General features: G+C 28.9%; 1 protein-coding gene across 2 annotated transcripts in view; it reads left to right on the top strand.

Annotated features, from left to right (window-relative positions):
• Nucleotides 1-17,130, top strand: part of LOC103573956 (mannosyl-oligosaccharide 1,2-alpha-mannosidase IA) — a 276,712-nt gene that overhangs the window by 209,087 nt on the left and 50,495 nt on the right. The window contains exon 1 of one of the 2 annotated variants that reach the window (XM_053741013.1): nucleotides 7,480-8,718. The exons of the other annotated variant lie outside the window; for it this stretch is intronic. The gene's annotated coding sequence lies outside the window, so the exon portion shown is untranslated. Of the gene's footprint in view, nucleotides 1-7,479; nucleotides 8,719-17,130 lie in introns of those variants that run through there. 2 annotated transcript variants of the gene reach the window in all.

Genomic DNA, 17,130 nt, shown 5'->3' with positions numbered 1-17,130 from the left:
ATATTTTATAACGACTTCCTTGGAATCAATCTAAGTAAACCGTTTATCAAATATTGATAAATTTGATTAATATTTCATGAATCCTTTTCTCAGTGTAAAAGATCAAGATATATTTTTTCTTGGCGCAAGAATTTCTTTTTTTCTGTGTACAATAATTTAAATCACTAAAAAATAAAGTTGTTAAATTTTTGTGAGTTTTTTTTTTCGCTTTTCTTCACAGTAAACATTTATTTCCAAAATTTTTAAAAATAATATCTTTAAATAAAATATCGGATTATTAGAGTGATAGTTGCAATTTTTTTATCATCAAGTTTTCTCTTTTTTCTTTTGTAAAGAAACCACAGATTGTTCACAAAAGAAGAAAATATACGAAACAAAATGAAGGAACAAAAGTCAAGTGTATTTGTGTGTTTCGTTAAAACTAGTCACAAAAAGTTCTTGGGTGTTTTAGGGTGTTGTAATAAAAGTCTCGAGAACCCAGAAGCAAAAAACAATAACTTCATTTCTCTTTATAAAAAAAATTTAGTATGGTCGGCTATACATATTTTTAAAATGCAAATCCGATATCAGTGTTTTTTAAGAACTTGAATTATTAATAAATATAAATTATAAACCATAATAATATAAAAATAAAGTAATATAAAAAAAATCAATCATAAATGATTTATTTATTTAAATGAAAAAAAAAAATTATAAACGATGAAAACATGAAAAGTAAAGTATACAATTAACATTTAATGTGATATTTTATAAACCAACAGGTTTTTTCCATTATCTTGCATTTTTTTTTATTTCTTTTTAACAATGCATCTATTCTGTTTTAGCTGATGTTGTTACTACTCACTTAATTATTATTTTAGCCATTTTTTTTCCTCTTAAATAAAAAACATTTCGTAATGGTCGCACGCAAGGTTCCGTGATGAGTATTACCTGCGTGTTAAGAGGACCGAGAAAAGTCCGAATTACGCGTTGGAAGTGTAAAATAACCTACGGATAAGAGAATGAAAAAAATATGAACCTAAAACGAACGGGTTGTTTTTACTCAACACACGAAAATTAGTTGAAGCGCAAGTTGTTTATTTTTTCCGGTCATTTGTCAATCCTACCCACGTCAACAAATTTAACATCATACATAAAACAACTAAACAATGTTATCCTTTCAAAAATAACAATAATATTGATATTCTTATTTCAAATATTCTTATACGATAATTAACAAAATATTTTTAATTAACAAAAAATTTGACGATATTTATTATATTATAAATTTGAAGGAAAATTAATGTCACAATAGTAGTATGAGGACAGTAATGAATGTTGGTTAAAATTGCCTACAACATAGAAATTCTTTTGAATACATCGAACGGAATTTATAATGTGTATTGTAATTTTCATAAAGCAAAATTTGATTTTAGAAATTTTCACTAGTTGCATCTTAACTGATTATGCTTAAGTAGGATGTTTGGTAAAATATTCGTAAAGAGTAAAATAAAGGCATTAAAGTCAGATAAATATTTTAATCAAAAGAAAGCCTAAAAAAATGGGTTTTAAAATTTTTTAATTCTTTTTAACAAAAAAATAAATATTAAAAAAATATTTTGAAAAATTGCACGTATAAATTATGAAATTTTTGACATGTTCATTTTTTTAGAAATATTTTTTTTTCATTATTTATCTGTTAAAAAAAAAATTTTTTAATTTTAAATGTCTGCTAACTTTACTATCATTTAGGTGCAATCAATAGCTCAATATACATTCAATCATTTAGTAACAATAAAATATAAACATGTTAATTTTGTAAAATAAAACAATAATCGAAACAGTCCATCTTCTAAATTTATCCAAAGTTTCATCAGCATTCAAATTTATATATATAATTATAATACAAAAGATCAATTACAAGATGTTGTACGTATAGAGATGCTCGCTAATTGATTCTAACCTACCAGTACTAGAATGAACAAGAATTTTTTTGATAAAATTACCATGCTACGTAGTAATAAGTATCAAAAAAATTAGAATTTTTAAATTCAAATTTATAACTTTTCTAATAGATCTAGTTTTTTAGTTATTTTTTATTGTAAACATTGAATAAAATATTAGATGTTTTTGATAAGTCAGAAATATTACTATATATTATACACTGATAGAAAAACTATGTTGATTCAAGAAAAATTTTTTCTTCAAAATGTGGTCTTTGTTTCAAAATTTTGAATTGTTTTAATTCAAGAAATAAGTCTTTGAACCAAAAAATTGAAATTCTCGGATAGAGAAAAATAATTCTTCGTTTGAGAATTTTATTCTTCAAACACAAAATTCGGACATATTTCGCTTAAGAATTTCTTGCTCCTGGATTAAGATAGGCAAAATGTAGGTTTAAAACATTACCGACTTGTTTCGAGAATGGCGTGATTTTTGAATCAAGATATCATTTTACTCAGCTTGAAAAAAATTTTTTTTTCTCATACCGACGCCGAAAGTTCAACTTGTCTCCCGTTGAAGCGGTAAGAAAGTGGCATTTCGTTCCCTAGGGAATCAAAAGTGCGCATGCGCAATTATATCTATGTCGACTCTCACGCTCGCTTTTATATGTATATACTCACATTAAATTTTATACAACGAGCCAAGTGACGGAACCCGTACAATACCTATAATGACTACTTATTATTGTGATCAAAAACCAATAAACTAAAATTAATTGATAAAAAATAAAAAAAATAAATGAGTTAATCTTAAAGTTCTCCGCTTCGTAGCAAATTGTGAATGCTAAAAGCTTTAGTTAACCTTAAACATGGAACCGATATCAATACATTTCATTGATTTATTAAAACTATCATAAAAAATAAACCAAAAAGTTTTAAACCTAAAAAATAAAAAGTATTATCATAGTCTCAAATAAAACAATTTCTTGATAAAAGTTCAGATCATATCTAGCTAGCTATGAAAGTGGGTACAAAACTATATATATATATATATATATATATATATATATATATATATATATATATATATATATATATATATATATATATATATATATATATATATATATATATATATATACAGTCGAGTAGCGTTATAAGTCCGGCTTGTATTTTTTTCTTTTAACCAGACTCGCGTTAATATGAGAGAGACACTAATAGGACTTATAACGCGACTTGACTGTATAATTAATATAAACAAGGAAGTAAGCAAATATATCTACAAAGAATATAAAAAAAAAAAAATATTAAAATGAATATTGAGATATATATAAGGGAAGGGGAAGGGGCAAACGGGGTAGGATAGACAAAACAGGGTACCCCCAAAACTTTTATTTTTTGAATGTTTTTTAAATGTTCTAAAATCACTTCGGTGAATATGATTGAGCATTATTTTGAATTTTTTATTGTTAAATTTTTTCAAAAATCAAGGGTCAGTTGAAAAATATTAATGACTTTTGATTTATGATAAAAATTAGTAAAAATTTTTATTTTTTCCGATGCATCGTGTAAAATATAATTGTTTTTTATATAAATTACTTACAAAACGAATAAATTTAATCCAACTTATTTAATGTCTAACAATTTTTTTTTCTCACCTTTTTTAGGGGGTACCCAGTTTTGCCCACAAAAATGTAATTTTTTTTTCATGAACTAATTGAACGTGTAATGGTGACTTGTTTTGTAGATCTATTTGATGTCTGCCTCTCGGGCCAGCAGCACTCGCTTCGCTCGTGCCGCAAATGCCGGGGCAGGCATCAATACATGCTAGAACATAGTTATATAATATATACAAGTTTGATTTGTTGACGTACTTTTGACCGGGCATAAAGAAAAATAGTATACTAGTTTATGTACATATATGTACGATTGAGGAGGCTCCGCTCCATACTGAGGCTTTACGCACTAAATGTTATTGCTCATATTAAATTGTCTTTTTTTAGTAAGTTTCATGAACTTTCGGCCTGGTACGAGAAAAAATAGTATGTGCAAGATGGGAGGAAAGTAGGAAATTTTCTCCCGGATGTAAAATTGCCACCCGAACCGTAAGCTCCCTAGGTGCACAATATACTATTTATATTTTAAAAATAATAAAATTTTAAGGCGATTTTTTAGGACTAAATTCATTTACTTCAGATATGTTAAAGTAGAAATTTATTTTAAAAAAAAATTTTTTTTTCATTACTTTAAAAATATCAAGGAATTATTACTTGAACTAAAAATTTTAAGTTCTTAAAATAATAATACGACATTTTTAATTAAAGACAAGTGGACAATATGGATTGAAGATAATATAGTTTTGGGTCAAGACACGAGAGTTATCCATCAAAGATACAAAATCTTTAGAGCGAAGAAAATTTTCATCAAGACTAGAATTTCTTGAAGCAAGACAATTGCTTTTCTTCAGAAATAAATTCTTGGCTCAAGAAAATATTTCTTGAGTCAATGTAAAATTTTTATCAGTGTAGTAAAAATATTTATCTTTAAGAGTACATTTTAGCAAAATTTTATTAAACACTATTGAAACAAATAGTAATGGAAGGGAGAGGCAAAATGGACCTCCTAAAATTTTGGATGCCTCAAAATATTTGGGGGCAAAATGGGCCCGCCAAAATTTTTGCCATAAAAAGTGTTGGGGGGTAGATGGGCTGCCTAGACTTTGAAAACCTACGAATATTTTTTAGCCAAACGGGTTCCTAAACTTTTTTCAACAGTAATGATTAAATAATTATGATAAGGGACAAACTAGGTCACGAGTTCAACAGCATTACTAACTATAATTTTTTTCAAAAACAATTTTTTCTATACAAACGAAAACAATTAAAATATAATCAACCAAGTAATGAAGTTATTAGTTGTTACAACGAGTGATTAAAAACTTTGAATTAAGTTATTTTAAGGTCCAAATCTTCACTATCAACTCTTTTTTGTACTCAATACATAGCAAAAAGTTTCAAAACATGAAATAAGCGAGAAACATACATTGAGTTTTGTTGGGGGCCCGTTGTATCCAAATTTTTAGGATTTTTTAATTTTGATAGGCACAGCAAATTAACACCACAAACTCAACAGAAGGAAAAAAAGTGAAACAAGCTGAAAAACTCACATTATAAAAATTTTATGAAGGGGGCCCATTTTGTCCCACAGTTTTTAATTTTTTATTTTTAATGGACAGAACACATTAAGATTAAATAATTGGCAAGGAAGTAAAAAAAAGTAAAACAAGTAAAAAAAACTGAGGATTTGAAAATTTTTTTCTTAAGCCCCCCTCCCTATAATTGTCGAATTGAAGAATTTCGAGGCACCCTACTGTTGCCTAAATTTTTTTGGGTAATTTTTGCTATAAAATTCCCTGCGCGTACATTACACAGCAATAATATTTTTAAATCATTTCAGCCCGAATCGATTACATCTATATAATAACAATAATACCCGTTTCTTCTTAACATTTCAAATGAACCGTAAAAATTGTATGTAAGAAGACAAAAAACACTTGAAATCGTCAGAAAAAAAATATATATATGTATATATTTTAGACTGTTTGTGAAGTAGATTTCCGGACGAAATCTTGTACTAAAAACGCTGTTGCGCGAAACGCCAACGGCTTCACTTGTATTTTGCGTGGTCTTTCGTGCAAGTTTAATAACCGTACAAAAGTTGCTGCCGGCTCTCGTGTTATACGAGACTCTTGGATCTTGACGCCTACCCTACTGATGTATATAGTTTAATTCAATATGTTTGTATGTATGCATATGCATCTATATATACGTATACATGCACCAAAACAAGAGAAAGAGAATAGTGAGAAAGTAAGTGAGTGAGAAATTAAAGTACAATGTTGGTGGCAAAGCTTGAAAAAGCTCAGGTATTTCAATCGACGAGGCATCGCGTCTCTCTGACTTGCCACCTCGCACTCTTCCTTTATTTCCTACCCTCTCTCATCCCTTTCAACTTGCACGGCACGATCCGATGAAGATATAATCGTGATCGCGTGCGAACAGTAATTAGATCAAAGTTCGGTTGAAGCGTCGAGAGTAAAGGGAAATGTGGAGTTAAGTAGAATTTTGTATTAAACAGTGAGGAGTAAAAGAATTAAAATTAAGAAACTAAATTTGTACTATAATAGTAACAAAAAAGGGTCTTTAGAGCTGTCATGTGAATAAATGTACATCAACATCCTGTTATGTTCAATCCTATATATAATATTGGGTATTCAAACGGAAATCATAGATTTATAAATATTTTATCGAAACCGCGTAGTTTGCTCATCTTCTCTTGACTGCATAATCGTAGCCAGAGGCTATATACAGTCACTTATGTTACTAGTTTTGTGGCAGCAGAATAAGCGGTTTATGCGCTTGTGTATGTGTGTGCGGGTTACCGGGATGGAGAAAAGAAAACAAAGAGATGTAACGCCACGCGGCAGTCAGCATATCAGCTGATGAAAGTGGTAGACCTTGAAGCGGCCTTCTCCATCCTCTCACTCACTCACTCGCTCACTCGCTCACTTACTCACTTTTTTATATATATTTATTGTATATATTTAAAAATTTGTTTTTACTCTTATTGATTCTATGCGTCCGTATAATCCAAAGGAACTCGTCGTTCCGCTTCACAATCACGTGGAGAGAGAGTCATATCAACTTGGTGATGTTGATGAATGATGAAGTGAATTAATTTTGTTTAATCAATGATTTTATTGATTACTATCTTGCTTACCATGTTGATCTTGTATTTTTATTTTAACTTAATCAGATACTGATATCTTCGTTGACTTTACCAGCGCAAGTACTAGTATATTTAATATAAAAAATAAATCACCAGAATGTATGTCAAAAAAATATGCAAATAGAAATATTTTTTTTTCATTAATGTTCAATTGATATATTTATTACATCGTTCAGCACTCCATTTTAGTATGGTGCGAAAATAATCAAATGAACTAGATTTTATTCTCAGTAGTCAGCAGACCAAAATACTCAAACTCAGACCAATGGACATACAGACATGAACAATTAAATTAATCACTTGAATAATCCAAGTACACAAATGTTAATGTAATGTTGAATTTAATGCCCCATCTTCTGTCTTCCATTTCGGGATGTCCTCTCCTGGTTTATATATATTTAGTTTCTAAACTCTAGACATATGAACAGTAATATTTTATGATACTGAATACGTAACTATCTGACATGTGATGACATCGAACTATATATATGTATTTATATATAGATAAATAGATAGGAGTAATTATTTTTAAAAATAGACATAACAAAATATAAAATGAATAATTAGTTGACGCAGTCTTGAACATATTACCATCAGCAAACAGAGTTGATCTACTCAAGTTATATTATAGGACAACATTTGGTCTGTCTCATTTAGTTTTCTACACTACTTGTATACAGTAGTATAGACTGAGTTAAACTCAACAGTAGTGGGGAAAAGACTACCCCGTGTACCGTGACTCGCGCAGGCAGACGAGTCAGTGCTCCGGTGAACGTGAGATCGGAAGGATTGTTTGTGTTTCATCTTTCCGTCACGACTTTTATCCCATTTACTTATATTATTATATTATATTATTATTACTATCATAGTATATAAATATAAATTAGTTATTTAAAAAAAAATATTTGAGCGTATAAATTTTCAATTAACAATTTAGTGTATTAATAAATTGGAGTGTATAAAATTTTTTTACATCAATGTGATAGCGTTTATTATTAATAATTGTTAATAGTGAAAATTTTAATTATTTGCATACTTAATTTTAAAAAAAAAATTATTTGACAAAAAATTATTTACAAGAAGATGATCCAATAACTGAATAATTATACTGGAATAATTACACAAATAATTATAATTATTTAAGATAAAAAATTAAGTTATAAATTAAAAAAACATAATTGTTACTTTTGTGAATTATTTAATAATCAAGGTTATAGTGAAATTATAAACTCAACATATTGTTTGTTTTTTAAAAACTTTAAACTACCCAAGTAAAATCAGCAATTTAGATATCTAGAAAATAATTAAATTTAGATTCTTCTTCATGCACCGGATGCGCGTAAGTTGTCACGGATATAATTAAGGCCGTCTGGAAGTGCCGGGCCGCATAAAAGACCGCAAAAAATAAAAAAGTTGAAAAAAAAAAAAAATCAAGTTTTAAAAGAGTAAAGCAACGAGCGACAGTCGGCAAGAATATAAGGAACAGGTGAAGGTAAAGGGAAACTAAAGCTGTGAATGACGGCTGTTGTAAGTGAAGGTCAAGAAAAAGACACGCTCGGTTTCGGAGCGGAACAGGATTATAATATATTAAAGGTGATGCTCGGTTTCGTGTTAGTTTAAATAAGCCAACAGTGAGTTTAGTATTGGTATTAAAATCCATACACTGGTTTTGTTTAGTATCGACTATAACTAAAATCTATCGTTCAGACGGTGCAACTGCAGCCACTTTACTGGCATAATGCATATATGTATATATATATATATTGGAGTAGTAGTAGATAAATAGTAGCAGCAACGGCAGAAGCAAAGTCGCTAGTATAGGTTGATACATTTGAAGTAATCGCGTGTATATACTCGATGTTGTGTCCATTGTGCCCAACGTGCTTCAACGTGCTGTGATAAAGCTGTGATATTGTGCATTTCATCGACTAAAACCCATGTGTATGGGATCGTCATTCGTTCTATTCATTTATACTTCGACGCGCTTCACCGCATCAAATACAAATAGGTACGTCAGTTTTTTTTTATTTTGTATTATTTTCTATCAAAGCCTTTTTTAACTGTTGAAAAATGGAAGGTACTCAAAAATATGTTTGTGTCGATATTTTTTTATCACTACTATTTTTTGTTTCTGTTTATCAATTCGAACTGTCAAATTTGTACGTATATTTGTCCACTTGCAAAATAAAAAAAAAAAAAAAAACATTTTAGTAATAACATACTCTTATTCGTCAGAACTGCAACAACGAAACTTTAAAACTCATATTCAATATGAAATTAATGTTTATTTTTTTATCAGCCATTGTTTTTTATGCATCAATAAAATGAGTCATTAATTCTTAAAACGGAAGTAGTTTAAATGTAAAATATTCATTTAAAATGATATATCTATGGAATGTAGTCATTCATGATAATTTAAATTTCCTGAACGGAAAGATAATTTGTTTTTGTACTGAAGTTTGTGTGGTTGCAGTACGACACTAAACTACTGACTCCATTTGTAAGTACTCGATTTGTGTGGTGCCAATATGTATGTATACATGTTTGTATGTGTTTGAATGTGAGTCATTTTCCCTGTGGAATTGTGACTATATAACACTAAAACCTCGACCTTGTGGTTTGTAGACTTACCATACACTCTACTGTTAGCTTGTGGACCCGTTCACACTCACTCTGTGTTGTTACATTAGCTTTAACATTGCGTGCGTGACAATGAAAACTGAAATTAGATCAAAGTACTTACACTGAAAACACGCGATTTGTGATTTTTTTTCTCTCCGTATTACTTCTAATTATTTTTCCATTTTATTTTCATTTTTTTTTTTCTGTAATTTTATTACTAAAAGTCATTTAAAAAATCTTAACTTTTTTTTTTTTTAATTGAGATGGTACTAATTATTCATTGAATCGAAAAGAAAAATATATCGTTAATAACTAACGATCAATTAGAACTAGATAACTTTCGAGATATGATAATTTAAAGAAATTTATTTGTTGCCATAAATTTTCCCAGACAAATGTATTATCTTTTTTTTTAATTTTTTCTAACAATGACTCAAATACTAGGTGTTATCAAACATTTAAAAAAAATTCAACAAGCAGTGAATTTACTTTAGAGAAAAAAAAAACATGATGAACTGGACGATAAATTTTCTTTTCTCGTGGACCAATGTGTAAAGGTAGAACGTGGAAAAAGACTGGTTTAAATGAACCGCTCGTAAAACTACTCCCCCAAACACCCTTCTTATATTTCTGTGAACGAACAAATTCAACCTACATGCAGAGAAACTTACTCGTAGTATATTTTACCTTTTCCTCCTCCACTTCAGACTCTGACCTGGTCGTACATCGTGAGTGGTCTACATTATGCACGCAAGCCTTTTAAAAACGTATATACACATTGAAAAAGTTCTGCGACGTGGACCACCGGTGTCCCGCGGTTTTAAAGTGGATAAAGTAAAAAAATGCTAAAACTAAAAATAATAATGTATATAAAACAAAAAGCAAAAAAAAAAATTAAAATATAAAAATGAAGCAAAGTAGAAAGTAAGAGAAATTTGAATTGCCCCTACATAGTTGCGCCCAACACCGTGTATTCGCATGCACGCGTTGGTTAAAGTACGTGCAATATTATGCATTATGCAGAAAGTAAACCTGGTAGAAGCTGTATTTATATGTGTATATATACATAGTAGTGAGTCGCGATAGCTGCAATCGTTAGGTATGAAGAGAAAAATGAAAAGACATACTGTTGGGTGTACAGCCAAATAGAAACGTCTAAAGTACATGCCAACAATTTCCGTTGTTGTAAATTAGAAAAAAATAATAATAATAAAACAATACGATCGTATAATTTTAACGTTGAGCTGGAAAATTTACTTTGTTAAAAGTTGGCAGGAAAAAAAAACTAATTCAATATAGCGGCGAAGAAAAATTAGGTATTAAAATAGAATCGGGCGTGATGGAAAAAATTTTTTTTTAATATGTATAGTTAGTTGATTTGTTTTTTAATGAATTTCAAATAGAATTTATTTATTGTGGCGTTCGAAAAGTTTATGGTTTATATATAGTCATAGTAAAATCAAGACTCATTCAATGACTAAAAAATAAATAAATGTATGTGTATACATAGATATACAGCTTTATCAGGTTTGCTAACACGCTCATACTCACTAAAACTTTTTTAATCATACTACTCTTCCTTCCGTGGAATTGGTTGCAACCGGAACCCAATGAAAAGACCAACTAATGAAAGTCGAAGATTTACCTTAAACTTGTTTTTTCTTTTTGACTTTATCTCTTTTAGCAGTCATCTAAAGCACGCATACACATTCTCAAGCACATCATTTTACACGGAAAAAAATTCTAGTCGAATTTATGTTGCTAACATCGTAATTTTTCCTATTGATCATCGTAGTGGTGGACTATACCTTCAAAATCATAATTTCTACGATGTATCATATTGTAAATTTGATCTCAAATAATACTACCAATAACACAGCTACTTAGGGTGAATTCGGAAATGCTCTAGCTCTAGCTCTCGCTATATGGCAACGCCTGGCTAGAGCTCTTTCGTATAAAGTATCATTTAAAATTTACGATACACCATCGTCATTTTTACAATTTACATCTAGATGTAATTACATCAATTACATCTACAATGTACTTACATCGTATTATGACAGAGGATGTACTGTAATATTTATTTCATTCAAAAGTAAATAGGAAAATGAATATCGGAATAAATGTAGTTTTTGAAATAATTTTCAATCCAAAAAGTCTTTGTTGAAATTACAATGTTAAAAAGTAAAAAATGTAACCTACATAGTAAATTTTAAAATAAGACATTTGAAAATTGATGTCAATGAAAGTAGGGGAGGGAGGGGCGAAACGGGGTACTTCAGGAAATACCAAGTTTTCGAGGACTCAAATTCACTAAATCTTTATTTTTAAATGATATTAAAAGCAAATAGAAAAAGTTTTCAGTTATCGTTAAAAAAAACAAAATTTTTCATTTTTGCGGACAAAATGGGGTACCCCCTAAAAAAGATAAAAAAAAAAATTTCTGGATTTTAAATGAATTTGATTCATTTAATCATTTTCGCAAGTAATTTGCATGAAGAAAAATTATATTTTGCATGATTATTAGATGCAAAAGAAGAAAAACAAATTTTTAATAGTTTTTATCATAAAACAAAAGTCATTCATATTTTTCACCTGACAATTGATTTTTGAAAAAGTTTAACAAAAAAAAAAAATTCAAAATAACGCTCAATTATATTTCAGCCCAATATTAATAATCGATATTTCTCAATATCCGGCTATTAAATACCCGATTCCTTTTTTTTGCCGTTAAAAATTATAAATTCAAAAACCCGCACATTAATAAACAGAATCCGAGTATTAAAATGGTAATTAAATATCTTACAAATAAACTTTTTATTTGATTATAAATTTAAAAAATTCTTAAATTTATTTTTTAAAAAATTTATCTACCTACACAAATTTCATTCATTTTATTTTTTTTTTTCTGCAAAAAGTCATTAATGGTCACGGGTTTAATTTGTATTTTTTTTATCGGCATAAAGATGCAGAGAATGCGGAAAATCTCGCGATACTCCCTTGAGATGTGCCACAAGGGATAAAACTCCCCAGCGGGCACGTCACGATGATTTATCGAGTCGATCGTATTATTTCACGGACCATGGACCTCTTCGATAATATCCGTTGCAGGTGTGCATTTCATTCTCCCGTCGCTCAACTACTACAATACAATACTCATTGCCAGTTTCATCGTCGTAATATAATCCTCACTATGTTCCATTATCAGATTATCATGTATAAATATATATACGTATATTTTCTATACAAAATAGTCACAAACAATAACAACAATAATAATAATAATAATAATAATAATAATAATCCCGATATTGTGCTCTTTGATAAAACTGCTCGTAACATTTATGTGATTGAGTTTTCAGCTCCGGCTGAGTATAACATCACGGTTAAAGAGGAGCACAAACACGAGATATATCAGGATCTCCTGTTCGAAATTGGCAAACTTTACCCAGGCTACCGTGTCAAACTTGTCGTGCTCATTGCTGGCGTCTTAGGAGGGATGAAACAGACTTTTTGTGTCTGAATTTGCTAGAATCCCAACTTGTTCTCTTCAAGTTGAGTTTTTGGCATCGCGGATGCAAAAGACTGTCATACTCGGATCCCTCCGTCTCCTAAGGCAACGAAACTTGGCCTGCTGCGCATGCTGATCATCTTGTTGATGAAGCATCGCAGCAGTAATGATTTGGCGCTCAGGTGAGGCCCTCGGTAGAGTCGGACTACCGGGGATAACTCCCTGAGCATTTAACTTAAATAATAATAATAATAATAATAATAATAATAATAATAATAATAATAATAATAATAATAATAATAATAATAAAAATAATAATAATATTAAAAGCTCAACTAATAGTATGTATATATATAAATATATACTGTACACGTACATATGCATATTTAAATATGTTAAATACAATTACGAGAGATAGTTTAAAACCACAAAGTAATTTTAGTTACAAATAAAAAGCTAAATACTAGACTAACAACTGTTTATATGTAAATCGTTTATTTACCTTCTCTCATTTTATATCATGTCTCTCAATTTCTGTATATTTTAATTATCATTATCTTTTTCTCTCATCTCATATCATCTCATTTAATTTAAATTAATATCATCTTGTTTTCTTGATTCAACTGCACTAGGGCTTTATTTCATCCAACGATCACTAACACCACCAACATAATCACCACCACTGTCACTAGCATCACTAGCAACCTCATTGTTGTCACCTAGAGATTAAGGAACAGTTTATCGTTTGTCTTGCCTATACGATGTGCCGGGTTTATACTCGTCTTTCGTGTGTAATTCGAAAATGTTTGCCCTGTCTTATATCCGTTTGCCTGCCCTAGGTCTTACGGATTTAGAGAAGATCAACCTTTCTCTAGACATGACCTTATTTTATACCATACCACACACACATTCTCTATACCACCTATATATATCCCTTATACTATAACCACATATATGTCGTTATATACGTTTCATCTTCTATGACCATCGCATTACCGTAAGCTCGAAAATGCCATAAGTCTGTCTCGTAAATCACACGAAAAAATACAGTTGAGTTATATTCTAAATGAGTATTTATTTAATTTTTTTTCTTTATTTCATTTTTTATTCTTAAATTTATCTGTTTTTCGATACATCCATTTTATTTTATATTTATTTTATTTCAATAAATTTAACTCAATGTTTTTTCATTTAATATATGTATTGAATGACATTATGGTTTGAAAGGCTATTTTCATAAAACCGAACGCGATTATGAATGAGAAATGTTATTGAACTCGTATATATCTATATAATATATATCTGTATTTATAGATATTGTAGGTAGTGGATAAATATGATATAGAAATGTCTTTAATTACCAACAAAAAATTCAAATCATTATTTGTTCAGATCAGCAAATATATTTCAATTGATTCATTTTATTTCTAAAAGTGATAATTAGTGAAAGTCACTACGAATCAGTAAATACTCCCTATTCTTCCAGCTGTAACTATATCACTAATTCAATCAGTGGTATACTGGTATTATAGCTGGTTCTCGGTGTATATTCACTGATTCGCAGTAAATTACACTAATTTATTTTTAGAGAGTAATCTGTTGATATAAATACACTCTCGGCTGCTAGCCAATGACATGTTCAACCATTGAACCAATTAAAATAGTACACAGAAAAAAAAAGGATTCTTAGCAGAATAAATTTTTTCTCACCTAAAAAAGAATTTTTTTCTAGTCCTAAGAAAATTTTTTGTTTTCATTTCGTAATGAGAAATTTTTCTTGCGCCAAGAAATCTTTTTGTCTTGTGTACACTACAAAAGAACCATCAATAAGATATTGAATTTCCTTTATGTAAGATACACACCTTTTTCTAACGTTCAACATTCATATCTCATTCACAATAAAATATCTTTGACATTAATTGACAATACGTTAAAATTATAAAATAAATGTGTCAATAAAAAAAAAGTTTTAAGTGATATTGAAAAATTAATTTTTAATAAAACTAGGATTTAAAAACAATAATAAAAACACAACAAAAAAAAAGCGTTTCGACGAAATGAAATATTTTCTAATAAATATTTTCCAATAACAAACGAAAAATATTTTCTTTTATATAACACCTCTTATATATAAAATATATAGTTCTGTGACATGTAAATCACAAAACCAAATGTTTCTTTTGCAAATATTCCAGCGAGGTAAATGGCCTGCAGCTGTCCAAACATACAAGTTCACAAATACACAATGAAAATTGCAACGGTGCATGACATCAATGAACAAAATAGTTTATTTTATGGAAAAATTACGAATTAGCAATAAACAAAAACTAACAAAACAAAAAATCTGACTTGATTGCTTCAAGTATACTCCTGATAAACAAAAAATGTATGATGAAACTGATTCATTTTTTTGTTTTTTCTTATCTAGCAGTTTATTTAATTTTATTATTATTGTTTGTTTGTTTGATTGTTATTTTTTTTGTATGTCTTTTTATAAATTTTTATTTCTAATAAAAATTCTGGGCACATTCTCGTGAATAATACGCATTTTCCACACGATAACCGCGTAAACTGCCGCACGTTATTTTCACGTCGAGGAGTCTAGAGGCGAACTTTTTCGCTTTGCTACAGCCAACAACACTATACTACTAGTATAGTGTTGCTAAAATATATATTTCTTTGTGACAGGTGTGCTTCGCTTGCGTTGTCGCACGATTACAATGAAAATCGTAAGCTAAAAAAACATTTCAAATAATACAAAGAAAAAATGAATATAAATTGTTTTGAATTTATTTTTAACGCCTTGCGTAAATTTTGTAACTTTCAAACTAACGCTGCTATATTATTCAAAGTATATACCAATATATTAAACTATCAATATAATTGACAAGGTCACAAATGATGTATGAAATAATTACAAGAAAACAAACAATTAAAAAAAATAAAAATAAAAAAAAAAATATTGATCGGATTAATTTTCTAAAAAGTCTAGCATGTAATAATTAAATGAAAATAAATTTTTCTAATGTTCCAAAGACTGAAAAAAATTTCAATAAATTAAAATAGTGATAAAAAGTTAATAAAAAAAAACTTCATGTGTTCAATAAACGTAAAAGTTTATTCGAGTTAATTTTAATCATCTCATTCCTCATTACTTAGTTTAATATCTACGTCATATCTTATACTTTGATGATAAAATAATAAAATTTAATGAAAAAAGTTATTTAATTATTCTCACTTGTTTAATCGAAGGAAAAAAATAAAATAGAGGAAGAAAGAAAGAGAGAAAGGAAGGAAGGAAGGAAGGAAGGAAGTAAGTAAGCGATGAACGATTTTATTCATTTTGTTCATCTTGATCACACAACACCTGTTGAATGGGATAATTTTTATCATCTCGATCCTTGGAGATACTACGTCGTAGACCAGTTGCACGACTTGCAAAGGGACACGCTTTATGAGTCGGGCTATAGGTCGCCCGGAAGATCGTTAGTACGCGCCGTTGTGCCAACCTGTTGTACTCATTGCTTCTGTCTCACATTTATTCTACTCTATTTATTTCACTTTACCTCATAAATTATACATAATAAATTATTGTCATTTTACACATTCATGTTTATCAATAACATGTATGTAAATATAACTTTTATTTCATTTATTCATCACCATTCTGTAAACGAGCTCTAAAAAAATATCAAAATAACTACACGGATTTTTTTTCTAGTGTTTGTCATTTGAGTTACTTATTTGAATGAGAGGGAACTGGAATGAAACGAAACTCGAGAGTTAAATAAACCATAACAAAAAAATCAGTAAAATAAAAAAAATTTTGTTTATACTCGAATTTTTTATTTAAAAATTGTCTTTCGTCTATGACAAATTCAACATACTTCAATAATTAAACCAATTAATCAACAAAAATTTATCTGAATCGACAATCGACTTATTTAAATAGTTATTACTAATGAACATTTACCAGTAAATTCTTTCTACTATTATTAATATTTAACACCGCTAAAAATTATGATAATTAACGAACGAAAAGAATTAAAGTAATTGTACTACTTTTCATACATTAGAAACAATATTCACAAATTAAATTTTGAGAATCATTATGTACACTACCAAATTTGCAATCTATCAACTATTAATCTGTTTATGAATCCATTTGTCTTCAATATCGAAATAACTTTTTTTCAGTCTTTCTTAATTCAAAAAAATATTTAAAATAATGGATTATTTTGTTGAATTATTGTTCGTCAGTTAATAAAAATCTCTCTCTTATACTTT

Source organism: Microplitis demolitor, chromosome 8, assembly GCF_026212275.2.
Source record: "Microplitis demolitor isolate Queensland-Clemson2020A chromosome 8, iyMicDemo2.1a, whole genome shotgun sequence".
Classification (NCBI taxonomy): domain Eukaryota; kingdom Metazoa; phylum Arthropoda; class Insecta; order Hymenoptera; family Braconidae; genus Microplitis; species Microplitis demolitor.
Note: the sequence above shows the minus strand (reverse complement) of the source record. Positions and strands in the feature narration are given on the sequence as shown.